Here is a 13,713-nt window from a genome sequence, read left to right as displayed (position 1 = left end):
TAAATGCTGGTTGAATTCCATTGTCTTTGTATCCCTTGCATCAAGGGAAAACATCATAGACATATAGAGATAGCTAGGTATGTCTGTCTTTTGCCTCAGAATGGCATTCTCTTGGTGTAGGGGTCTCCCTCTCCCAATGAGATCAGCACCTTCTTTGTCTCAGAGTTGGCCAGAATTGAATCACTGTGCAAACTTCACACACCACATCCCTCACTGATGAACTCCCTCCTCCCCAACAAAAATCTGCCCTTTGGCACCTCCCATGCACATCCTGGCCAAAAGGAAGAGCCTTCCTGGAGCTGCCTTCTGTGCCTCCTCTGTTCCAGGTGTGAGGCTGGGTCAGGGTCCACTTTCTCTGTTTACCTCTTCTAAGGTGCAGTCATTTGCATACCATCTTCTCTGTTAGGCTACAAGCACCTTGAGGGCAGGAATTGTGTTTCTGCTCATCTCTAGTACCTGCTTAATAAAGTTTCCTGCCTGCCTGATGGAACTTCTAGAAGTGGTTTTATTCTCTTACACACCGGACCCTGATCTTAAAGGCTTGTGGAGGCATTCTCAAGGAACCACCCCGCCCCCATGCAGGCTGTACACCCCACCCCCTCATCATCGACCTGTCTCATTTATTTTATCAAAGTCTTTGAAGGATGGGAAATGCTTCCGCAAATATCCTTCAGAAAATTAAATCCCAAAGGATTCAAAGGGGCCCTTGTTACATAATCCCCATGAAATGCCCAGAAAGTCCTTAGTTCAGAGCCGCTCAGCCTCCCCATTCGGCCTGGTTTTGTACTCAGCTGGCCCAGTTCAAAGACAGGCAGCGGTCTGGGGAGCCGCCTGGATGAGTCCCGACAGGTTCCCCAAAGGGATGTTGGGGATGCGGACTCGAATAGCAACGTCCTTCCCTGTGGCCAAGTCAGCTGGACCAATGTTGCTGTTGCCTCTTGTCAAGAGACACTGAGGAGGAGACAAAGATAAAGGAAGATGTGGTCTGGGCCTTCAAGGAGGGAGCCTTCAATCTAGTCTAGGAAGGGCCCAGGGGATCCTGAAAAAGGAACCTGTGACAAAGGTCATGAGCTTCATGGAATAAGCTCCTCACAGATCCTGGAAGTGTCCCTTAAGTGACACATGAACATGGCACTGTGGAAAGTGCACTGCAGTCAAAGGACCTGAGTTCAAAACACCTTTGATAATAACTACCTTGGTGATCTTAGACAAGTCACTTTACTTTGATGGGTCTTAGTTTCCTCATCTGTAAAGTAAGGGCATTGGACTGGACAGTCTCTTCCAGCTCAGAATCTTTGACCCTAAGATATTGCCCTGTGGATTTGAGTTCATGCCCTAGTACCAAGCATGTAGAAAATCTTTTCTTGAACAGGCGTAATAGTAACAGTATGGTTATTATGTTGATTAACTTTAGTTTTGGGGTTTAATAAATTTTATTTGTTATTCATTTACTATTTATTTAATGTGTGTCAACATTAATGATCACTAATCACCGCAACTCCTTGTGCCCCAGAAATGATCACCATCTCTCCCCTCCAAATTTCCATCCTCTCAGTAACCCAGGTTGTTAATATTGGAGTCCTCCTGGTAGAAAGGAAGCTCTGTGAGGACAGGGACAATGTCACCTCTGTCTCGGCATCCCCAGCACAGTAGGTAGCATACGGTGGTGCTTCAGTCTTCATTCTTCTCTTTCCCTCTTTGAAACCACACATTCAAACCAATCCAGTCAATGTCCACACAATCTCTCCAAACTGTCATCTTCTGCCACCAATAAGCACTTATTATGCCCCTGTGGTGTGCAGGGTACTTTCTTTGAGTGCCAGGAATGCAAAAAACAAAGGCTAAACAGTCTTTGACCTCAAAGAGCTTCCTCACAAAGTCCCCTTCTCTGGACCCAGGCCTTCGGTACTTCTGGCCTGGACTCTTGCCCTGAGCCTGGTAATAGAAATGTCCCCTCTCCCCTCTCCTGCTCCACTCCATCCTCCATATTGTTGTCAGATGGAAGCTCTTGGAGTGGTGTGACCACCATTTTGTCTGTGTCCCAAGCAGCTAGCATGGTGCTGGCACAGAAGCTGTCCATGGTCCTGATTTCATCCACAAGAGCTGACCTTTGGGGGCAGCAGAGCAGAGCCAATAGAGAGCTGGCCTCAGAACCAGGAAGAGCTGAGTTCAAGTCCCCCCAGGGACACATTCTTTCTGTGTGACCCTACTGAACCTCTCCATGCTCTAGGTGACTCTAGAAGATGAAGTTAAAGAGAAGGCACCGATGCCCCATCTGAGAGGGTGCAGCCCTTATCCCTAACCCTAGCTTCACTATCTCATTTGAAGCTGAGTACCCTCTGTGACAGAATACTCCTCTTGTGGGTAGCCAGCAAGTGGACCATATAGAATGCTGACTTGGACTCAAAGGCCCTGGGTTCAAATTCTGCCCAAGTACTTACTAGCTCTATGAGCCTGGGGAAGTCATCTAACTTGTCTTAATTTTATCATGCATTAAATGGGAAGAATGATAAGAGATAGCTGGATGGTGCAGTGGATAAAGTGCTGGGCCTGAGACCAGGAAGTTCAAATCTAACCTCAGATACTTCCTAGTTGTGTGACCTTGGGCAGGTCCCTTCACTTGTTCTGCCTCAGTTTCCTTAACTGTAAAATAAGGATTTTAATAGGACTTACCTATTAAGGGTTGTGGTGAGAAACAAATGAGATAATATGGGTGATGTGCTCAGCACAGTCCCAGCACACAATAGGTGCTATATAAATGCTTGCTCACACTCCTTCCCCCAGATGCTTATTGACTGAACACCTCACAGGGCTTCTGTGAGGAGCAAGTGATATAATGGATAAAGTGCTTTGCAAATCCTAAAGTGCTATTTGCAGTATTTTACATTTATTTATATCATGGTATAGTATAATGTTTTAACATATCAATATATTATTATATCTATTATATATCACATTAATATAGGCTACGATATAGAATTGTTTATAATATATGCATGATAATCTTCAACATATTAATGTATTGTAGCATATGTGTTTATAAACACTTATTATTACTAAAGACAAAAGGGCTTTGGGTTCAGTCTGCTCATGAGGAAAATGAAGGGGGGGTGGGCACTGCTGAACGTGAAGAAGGTTTTGTCCAAGGTGAACATTGGGTCCTGCCATCAAGATGTGATCTCCCCAAGGAACTTCAAACAAGCAGAACTGGGGCTTTGGTTGTTCCCTGAATGAATGATTCCTCTTGGGGCATTTTAGAGGTCACAGGAAAAATGGTTACTAAGTGGAGAACCCCTGCAGGGAAAGTGAGTCAGAGTCTGGGGTAACCTTGCTCCCAGCGCTTCCAGAGAAAGCATCCCGAGAAGCATCCAGCAGGACCCAGGGATATAACTGGGGCTTCTCCAGAAGCAGGGAGGGAACCGACCAACAAATCCAAAGATTGATTTCAGGAGTGGCTCTGTCCTACCACCAGGGGGCAGGAAGTCCAGCCTCCATAGTCTGAGCCTGGGCTGGCCATCTGGACCTGGACCAGTGCTAAGAGAAAGTGAGATGTCTTCAGGGATGCTGAGGCTCAACAATTAACTAGGAAGAGGAAGGGGACAACTGGGCCCCCAAGAAGAAGTGGGACAGTCAGGGGTGTCAGGGGGACTAGAGAAGACTTAGAACATGCCAAAGTCTGATAAAGAGAAACCTCAAGAAAAAAGGAATGTCCAGCAAGCAACAAGCATTTATCGAGCACCTACTGTATGCCAGACATTGTGCTAAGAACTGGGGATACAAAGAGGGGCCAAAAAGTGTCCACTCTCAAGGAGCTCATAGTCTAATGGGGAAACAACAGGCAAGTAGGAACCAACATGCCACATGCAGGATAAATGGGAAGGAATCGGTGGAAGGAAGGTGCAAGCACTGAGGGGATCAGAAAGACTTCCTATAGAAGATAGGATTTGGGCTGAGGCTTGAGAGAAGCAGGAGGCAGAGGTAAGGAGGGGGAGCACTCCAGGCAGGGGGCAAGGCTGGTACAGACGTCCGTAGTATGGAGACGGAGGGACTTGTTCGAGGTCAGTGTCCTTGGATCAGAGGAGGGGGCTGAGGTGTGTGTGTGGGGGGGACCGAGGGGCTGATGGGACTGAGACTGAGAGGGGCCGTAAGGGCTCTCTTGGACAACCCTTTCACTCCACAGACGAGGAACACAGCACAGAGATGTCCCAGGACGTCCAAGGTCTCACGGGTCACAGGTAGCAGGGCTGGGTCCCACCCAGGGTCTCTGATGCCACATCCGGGTGGTCTGTCATCCAAAGCAGGCACACTGTGCCCCCTCCGAACCACAGCTTGATCTGTGCATTTAACACAGAGTGCTCAAGAGAAAGCCATTGTGCTAGACAACATACAATGAGGTCTCTGCTCTCTGGCGCTTCCAGGATGGTCAAGGAGACAGGAGAAGTAGGTGTGCCAAGAGCCAGAGTGGGGGAGATGGGGGCGGGGTGGTGGCCACTTGGTGTGGGCACAGGAGGCACTGGCTGCTCAGGACCCTGCAGGAGACAGAAGGGCCTCCCAAGGCTACCCCCCCCCCTTGCTCGTTCACTTGGCAGATGATTCCAGAATGTGGCTGAGTCACCCAATTACCAGTAAAACAAATCCAGGGAGTTGTCCTGCAACCAGACTGCTTCCCTTCCCTGTTCATTTTGTTCAGTCATCTTTATGCCTCTAGCATCTGAACACATTCACAGCAGACCCTTCCCCCACCCAGATCCTCTCCTGAAGACAAGGAGTGTAAACTCCCTGAGGTTAGGAACTCTGACTTTTGTCATGGTAGCTGATGCTTAGGGCCACCAGCTTGGCGTCTAGAAGACTAATCTTCATGAGTTCAAATCCAGCCTCAGACACTTCCTAGCTGTGTGACCCTGGGCAAGTCACTTCACCCCGTTTGCCCAGGTTTCCTCATGTGTCAAATGAGCTGGAGAAGGAAATGGCCAAACCCCTCCAGTGTCTTTGCCAAGAAGACCCCAAATGGGGCCACAAAGAGTCGGACATGGCCCAAAACACCTGAACAGCAGCAGCTGATGTTTGGCATAGAGGAAGCACATACTACATGCATGCTGACCGACCACCAATGCACACTTACCACTCAAAAGGAATGATCAATTTTTTTTAAGTTGGAAGAGACCTTGAAAACATCCACCAGGGAGACCAAGATGGCAACCGGCTCCCACTCATACAGTGCTTGTTACTTGCAGGTTTGGGAAGCAAGCACTTTTATTATCCCATTTTACAGATGAGGAAACTGAGACTAAGAAAGGACAAACACTTTGCCCAGGATTCCACAGGTAGTTAGTCTCTAGGGCAGGATTTGAACCCAGGTCTTTGAGCATTCTATCTACTTAATGATTCATGTCATCTGGGGTCAGCTGACGAACCGAGGAAAAGATCCATGATTTAGTGAACATCTCCAAGTGTCTGAAAGGCTGGCATAGGGATGAGGAATTGGACTTGTTCTGGTTGGGCCCAAAGGGCAGAATTCTGAGATGGCAGAAGTCACAGGGAGGTAAATTTAGGCTGGATGAGTGACCTTCGAAAAGTCCCTCTACCTTGGTTTCTGCATCTGGAAACTGGGGGGTGTGGATCAGATGGCCTTTGTCATACTCTGAGTCATCTACTTATAAGTGACCTTCCATCCAGAGTAATCCTGTGCAGACCAAGCTCACTCTGGTCTTTCTGTGACTCACCAGGCCCTTGCAGGACACGACTGGGTTTGCTGCATGCAGGGAATGAAGCTGAGCTTAGCAGTTACTCAGATCTTTTGTTCTGCCATTAAGTGGCATGCCTGATTCAGCTCTCCTCACTTTTTGTCACCTCAAATATTCCAACCAGAAAATCTGATCCCAGTGAAAATCCCACACACACCATAGCTCCTGGAGCTCCACAGAAGTGAGGGGCTGGTGGGCAGCTAGGTAGTGCAGTGAATAAAGCACCGACCCTGGATTCAGGAGGACCTGAGTTCAAATCCAGCCTCAGACACTTGACACTTACTAGCTGTGTGACCCTCATTGCCCTGAAAAAAAAAAAAAGTGTGGGGCTGAAGGAAATGTGGATGCCCCACACCTTCTTCCTCCAGCTGGGTTCAGAGTCTTCCTTCTTCGTGTCCTCACTCCCCACAGAGATGCTCAATGTCACCTCTGACTTCTCTCCAGCACTAGCTAATAGGGGAGTGATTCCTACACAGTCTGTCCTTCAGGAATGTAAGCAGCACACTCAGGAGATACACAAAGGGCTGGGCTTGAAATCACAGTGAACTGAGTTCAAATCTTACCTCTGACACCAAATGGGGATTACGGTCAGATCACTTAACTTCTCTGTCTACCCTCCCCGTCCCCCAAACTCCTCAGGTCTGGAGATGAGTTAATAAGAGTGTTGGACTTGGAATCAGGAAGACCTGGGTTCACTCTCATCTCTAGCACTAACTAGGGGCCCTGGTCAAGTCCCTAGGCCTCCCTTTCCTCATGTATAAAATAAGATTGGATTAGATACACTCCCTCCCCAGTCCCTTGTGGCTCCAGATCTATGATCTTGTGACTTAATTGCTAAGTGAGGCCAGCTGGGAGGTAGAGAGAATTTCCACACTGGGAGTTCTTGTGGAATCCCAGATCCTTCCCCTTTTTGGGAGTATCTGTCTAGTAACTGTGGTGTAATGAAGACACCTAAGACTAGGAAGACCTGCTGCTGCTGCTTATTTACCTGCCCTGGGAAAGTTCCTTAAGCTCCAGTCTAGCGAGTCGCTTCAGACTTCACCTTGATGTTGGAGATGGGTGGCAGCCTGTCTGGGCTCTGGGGAGAACCTACAAGGTCCCTTCCATCTCTAGGATCCTCTGTGGCCCCAGGTCCCTCATCCCCCCCAGGGACCCCCATGCTCTGCTCGGCTTTGAGGAGCTCCCTCTCTCCTCTCCCCACCTCCCACGCCCCACACTTTGAGCCCAAGGATCGAAAGCCCCGTGTAGTAGGAAAGCACACTAGGCTTTTGACTCATCCTCTTTCTGCAGCCTGGCATCTCCACTCTAATTACTGTGCCACGACTATAATAAACCACCTGTTTGGTGACTCCCAGGATCCTGTGTGGGCAAGGCTTCCCATGAAGAGATGAAGGAGGTCATGCATCCGACGTGAATGGGAGCTTGCTGGGAGGCAGGCAGGCCTGCTGGGCCGGGCTGCACCCCACAGGGGTCCTCTCCAGCTGACCCTGGGGTCACAGTGCTCCCTGAGGCTGGCCAGGGGACCTCGGGGGCTGCCCAGCTTCCTTCGATCACCCCCCAGTGGAAGGGAATCAAGCTCCCTGCTTCCCAGGTGGCTTCCTAGCTATGATCTCGCTTTCCATGTTCCTAGGATGGAAAATTCATTCAGGACGCTAGACAGAGAGGTGGCTGGGCTGGCTCTGTGGTTTTTGCTCACTATTTCCGTCCAGTTCTGGGGGCGGCTCATCTTACACACTCTGGGCCTCCAGGGGACAGAGATCTATTCTGCAGGAACAGGCCTGGGAGGTAGGGAGGTGGGAGTTAGTCCACCTTTGGGTCTGGGGGCTGAATTTAAGCCTGTGTCCAAACTATACAGTGACCATGACTCCATTTTTCTCAGGCTTGATCACAGAGATCATTTCTTACTCTCCTAGAAGGGGAAGTAAATCCAAGAGACCAACAGATTCTCCTCTTAACCTAGTGGAAAGAGAAGAAAACTCTACTAGTAGGGATGAGATTGTGAACTCCTAAGAAATCTCAGGAGCAGCTCCCTAGCTACAAAGGTGACTCCATAGAGAAACAACCCCCAAACTGGCTTACCAAGGAAAGCCCCTCAAAGGCTCAGGCCAGGACGTATCTTCCTTCTGTGGCTATGAGTCTTTGGTGTGGCAAGCTCAAGTGGACTGAGGGCTTCCTAGACCTTCAGACCACATTCTGGGTTGTCAATCTACCCACAAAGAGGCAGGGTGGGGGAGGTTCTTGGGTTTATAGAACATCCTGAATTGCAGGCAGTATTTCTAAAGCCGTCTAAAGTGGACAAGATGCTGACATCTTCTGGATGTCGTGGTATGACCTAATCTGTTCTACTGATTGACCCTTTTCATTTTTATTTTAACCAGTATCACAGAATTTAGAACTCAAAGGGACTTTGGACAAAGACCTAGTACCATTCTGTCCTTTTAGATATGGGGAAACTGAGGCCCAGGGAGAGGCCCAAAGGAGCCCTTCCCCCAGTGGAATTCTTCTACAGGCCTTTCTTTAACTCCACCCTACTTGCTAAAGGTCACCCGCCTCCTGCAGTCCTGGGTTTGGGCGGCTGGTGCCAACTGCGGTGCCTCTCTCCATCACTGTGTCTCCTGAAACTCTCTCCCAGGGCCAATCGCTTCCATGGAAGGGGCACCGTGACTCACCGCTATTTTGTTTGGGTAACCTCAGAAAGGAGGGGCACAGTCTAGACTCCCCCAGCTTTTCTCACATGGTCTGGATGCCAGAAAGCTCTTTAATGTCGACGTCCCTCCCTGTCTAAAACCCTCTGACCTGGGATTTCATTAGACACATTAAGTAAGCAACAAAGCCCCATGGGTCAGGTCCTGCAGAGATGTGTTCATCTCCTCCCTAATGAGCCTTTCCTAAGATGCCCCTGGGGCCTGGGTGTTGCTGGCTCTAATGGGAAAGAAGCAGGGTGATTTCTCAAGCCAGTCTAACAGTTAAGAGAGGGCTCAAATTGTCTTCTGTCAACACCACCTGACATATTTACAATGGGGAGAAACACTGTCTTAATGTGGTCTGGGCTTTCTAGGAGCACCCTAGAACTGGATACTCCACATTCATAAGGAGCCTCCTGCTCCTTCCAAAAGGGTTTGGATCTGAGAGTGGGAGAGGCTTAAGAGGGTCAACTTGTCCATCAAGCAACAGGCATTTCCCAGGATCCTGGATCATAGGTTGGTGGGGACCTCCAAGGCCATGTTGTCTAACCTTGTCACTAGTGCTTGGCTCGAGGTCACACAGGAGAGTGTCTCAATTGGGGTTTGAATCCAGTCAAATCAGAAAACACTTCTCAAGGACCTACCATGGGCCAGCTAAGCTCCGGAACTTACTATCTACTTGGGGAGTCGGCATGCAAACCACTGTGTGCACACAAGAGATGCAGGATGAACTGAATATACTCTCAGAGGGAAGGCATAAGGCAACACAAACCCAGGGCCTGCTGATTCTGGAGCTAGCTATTCCATTTATTAAGCACCTACTATGTGCTGGGCACCATGGTTGGAACGAGGTGTTATTTGATGGATCAATTTGTATAAGGAAGATGGCCACAGAGGTCATCGAAGCCAACGTGTTAGTTCTGGAGGTAAAGGAAAAGGAAGCTGACCTGAGCTGAGTCTGGGCCCTTTGGTTCTGTGGTCAAGAACCGGCCCCTGCCTGGGCCTTGGGTCTAACCGCCCCAAAGGGCCTTCTAGCTCTAAGATCCCATGATGCCTGGGAAGACAGGACAGGGCAGGGAAGTTGGGGGCGGGGCTGGGAACACAACATCCAGAGGAGCCTCTCTCAGCTTTCTGCACGAGATGCAGACAGTTTGTCAGCCTTGGCGGGACTTGTCAATGAGGACGTCTACCTGCGTCTTTTCTCCATGAAAGCAATTACAGTGGCATCTTTCATTCCCTGCCCCTAAAAATAGATGAGGGCACCGTTCACAGCCTGACAGTGGCATCCACACACGAGCACCCAGAGAAAAGAAGGGCTAATTTCACAAGAGAAGAGACCACGCAAGAGGGGAGGGCAGACTATGGCAGGGATGCAGAGATGTGGGATGAGAGGGGGGCGGGGAAGGCTAGGGGGTCAAAGTCAACCTGTAAGTCCTCTCTGCCTCAGTTTCTTCAGATTTAAAAGGGGGGGACCCAGGGCCTTCAACCTCTAATTCTATGATGTTATGACTTACTAGAGCCCCTGATCAGTCTGAAATGAAGAGTTAGAAAGGACTAGAGGCTTCTAAGGCACTTGCGTGAACCTCTGCCTCTCAGGAGCTGTGTTAGAAGTCCCTCTTGGGAGCCCTGCGGATGATGATGAGGTGGTACAGGAGAAGAGAACCCACTGAGGGATCACGGGAACACATCCCGTTCTAGCTGTGTGAGCCTGGAACGTCGCTTCACTTCCTTAATGGGGGCACATTCCAGACCAGATCTGTTCAGGAAGCAGCCGGGTGGCCCCAAGGGTGCCAAGGAGAGCCGAGTTCGGGTCCTCCCCTGGATATTTGATGTGAATAAAAGCCTCCAACTCCTGGCTCTGGGCATTTTTTCTGGCTGTCCCCTTCACCTGGAATGTCTCTCCTCCTCTCTGCCTCCTGCCTGCCTTCAAGGCCCAACCAGCATCTCGCCTTCCACAGAAAGCCTTTCCCAGCCTCTCTTCATTCTCTGCCTTCCCTCTCTTCGCTGTTTCCTATTCAATCCACGCTATATTACAGCCTGCTTGTTTGCTAGATTAGTTCGTGAGCTCCTTGAGGGCTCTTGTGGTATCCAGTGCCTGGCACGTAGTGGGTGCTTCATGAGTGTTTCATGATTATTTACCCAGGACAAGGCACTTCCCCCCTGCCTGCCTCAGTTGCCTTATCTACAAAATGGGGGTCATAATAGCACATACTTCCCAAGGTTCCCTGTGAGATAAGGCGAGGCAACATCGCAAACACTTTGCAGACCTTAAAGCAGAAATAAATGGGCATCGCTTGTGGTGGTGTTTGTTTGTTACTGGCTGATTGTTGCTGTTCTTACTGGCTTTGGTGGAAGCCCTTTCTAGCCCCAGAGCAGCTAATAGACAAAATCAAAGGATCTGGTTAAAAAAAAAATCCAGCCAGAGTATCTCGCACCTCCAAGGGTGGTTCTGGGAAAGCACTTTGGGCTTGTGAGGGGTGAGGGGGAGAATGGGAGGAGAGAGACCTGGTTGGGTTTCCCCTTATCAGCTGCCCATTAGACACCATTCAGCCTATGCCATACAGATAGATGAGCATTTACTACATGATGAGAGCAAGCAATGTTGGTTCTAAAATCAAAGGATCTGGGTTCAAATTCTGCCTCCTTCTGATACTTACTACCCATGTGACCTTAGACAAGTCAACAATCCCTTTGGGTTTAGTTTCCTCTCCCCCAATATGAGGGGGAGGAGTCTCAATAACCTCTGAGGTCCCTTCTAACTCAAGGTTGATATATTCTATTCTAGAAATAATTATTACATTAGGGTATAGTGACTACGACCTCAGACCTGGACTCAGAAAGATGAGTTCAAATCCTGCCCCAGACATTTATTAGCTGTGTGACCTCAGGTTAAATCACTTACTTCATCTCACTATGCCTCAGTTTCCTCTTCTGGAAAGTGAAGGGGTTAGACTCAATGTTCCTGTCAGCTTTAGATCAATGATCTTTGATGAGCCACACCTCCCTCCTCTCCCCTCATCTAATTATGCTTTAGTCTGGGATGAGAAAATTGGGGTTACTGCTGAAATCATCACATATCACTGAGGGGAGCAGACAGAAAACAGAGCCACTTTTTTTTCATTTTAAATCCCCTTCCCTGTTCCTAAAATGGCTTTAGTTCTCCCTGCCCACCCCCCACCCCAGCCCCAGGCACTGACCCAGCAGCCTTTGCAGGGAAGGGAGTGGGCTCAGGTTTCAAAAGAAACAAGGGTTTATTTGTTGATAGTGGCCAGTACCCCCCCCCCCCAGCCCCTTCCTGGCTTCTCTTTGGGGGCCTGTGCCAGGAGGTAAATGTCACCCTGGAGCCCACCGACATTCCTTCAGAGGGCCGCTGCCATCGCCCAGTGACTAGGCTGTTTCAGCAGCTGTGTTATTGCTGGAGACCAGCCAGCATGGGTCACACAGAGAATCCGCCTCATAAGCTTATGCCCTGGCCTCATCTGGCTGGGCAAGGGTGAGGGTCCAATCTGCACGGGAGTCACCCGCCTGTCTCCATCCTCAAGGGCCTTGACCACAGGTGTGGGCCACCGGACCTTGCCCGCGCAGACTTTGGCTCAGCCCTGCTCTAGCCTTCCAGAGCCTGGGACCAGAATGCCTGTCTCTCAGCCTCAGAAGCCCTGGGTGGCTGGGGAATAAGTGGTACCCCTGGTGTAGTTTTGGCAAGACCCAGAGAACTGCCCACAAAATGCCACCCCAGAGAGAAGTAGTGTGGAGCCTGGGTTTCTCCTTTCCCATCCCTCCCTCCAACTGCCTTCTCCCACTATTGATTTCTCCCTCTGTCCACATCTATGGGAGTCACCCCTCAAACTTTTGGCTCATCTACTGAATCATGAGATTCTTCCTACAGTGGTGGATGGCAGTGGGGTGGAAACCCTTCTCCCTTCTCCCCCAGACTCTGAGAAATGAATATGAAGAACACCCAAGGGGTGATGGGTAAGGAATATGGTGGTTGAAGCAGCTACAAGGGGCCACTAGATGACTACCAGACAAACCTATGACTAAGGGAGAAGATGGATAAGACTGAGGGACAATGGGCAGCCCCTGTACCCATTGGTCACTGAGGGGGCCTCAGAAAGGTCCCCAGTGGAACTTATAGGAGGCAACAGGGTGGCATGGAGAGTTGCATGGCATGGGCAAGCAGGCAAGGGTGGATGGCAGCATACAGACACAGCTAGAAGGGACCCCCAGATGTCTCTCTGCTCCTTGGTCACCTTGGGCAGTGTGTTGAAGCTAATAGACCTTTGCTCAGAATTAGGTTTTTAAATGCATAAAATAAAATGTATAGGAGAAGGAAGGGAGGGAGGAAGGGAGGGAGGGAGGGAGGGAGGGAGGGAGGAAGGAAGGAAGGAAGGAAGGAAGGAAGGAAGGAAGGAAGGAAGGAAGGAAGGAAGGAAGGAAGGAAGGAAGGAAGGAAGGAAGGAAGGAAGGAAGGAAGGAAGAGGAAGGAAGGAAGGAAGGGAGGAAGGAGGAAGGAAGGAAGGGAGGGAGGCAGAAGGGGAGGGAGGGCTAGAAGGCATTCATGGATGGGCAAAGTACCATCTTTTCCATGCAATTTGGCCAGCCCTGTTCTCTGGCCATCAATCCAGAAACAGTGCAGTCTCTGAGGGATCAAGCCGACCCCAGGGGCATTAGAGAACTCCATGATGGCATCAATGGAGGATGATCAATCGATCTACAAGTTGCTATTGTTAAGGGCTAAAATTCCAGCTAAACTGTCTAAAATATCTAATGAGTGGTCGCCAATAAATTATAAGCTTTAGCAAGAGTTAGACTTTTAAGCATTTATTAAGGAGAATAAGAGTTTGGTAAAGAGAGAGAAAGGCCTAGATTTCTATTAAAGGGAGAGAGCATTTCTAGCTCCACTCTCCACCAGCGTCCTCAGGAAAGAGAGCGAGACTGAGTGCCAGTCTCTTCCTTCCTCCTCCCACTAGCCCGCGTCACTTCCTGACGCCAAAGAAAAGACTCCTGGTCTTGCCCTCAAAGACCTTCACTTCATGGGCGGAACTCTTCTACAGTAAGTCTCCAGCAGGTGGCGTTATTCCAATCGTTACACTATGAAGCACCTACTGTGCACCAGACACTCCTCTGAGTGCTGGCGATACAAAGGAAGGCAAAGTCTTCTCACTTTGGAAGGGGGAACACCATAGTAAGTAATAAGGTCCACAGAAGACCCAGAGGAAGTGCCAGCTGACCCCAGAGGAGGAGGCTTTAGAAGCTGGGAAGTCAGGAGAGGGAGCCAGTGGTGA

General features: G+C 49.6%; 1 protein-coding gene across 1 annotated transcript in view; it reads right to left on the bottom strand.

Annotated features, from left to right (window-relative positions):
• WLS (Wnt ligand secretion mediator) overlaps positions 1-13,713 on the bottom strand; it is a 129,938-nt gene that overhangs the window by 44,609 nt on the left and 71,616 nt on the right. The gene's annotated exons all lie outside the window — the stretch shown is intronic.

This window comes from Dromiciops gliroides, chromosome 4 (genome assembly GCF_019393635.1).
Source record: "Dromiciops gliroides isolate mDroGli1 chromosome 4, mDroGli1.pri, whole genome shotgun sequence".
NCBI lineage: Eukaryota > Metazoa > Chordata > Mammalia > Microbiotheria > Microbiotheriidae > Dromiciops > Dromiciops gliroides.
The sequence above is the reverse complement of the archived record's forward strand: the minus strand, read 5'-3'. Positions and strand labels throughout refer to the sequence as shown.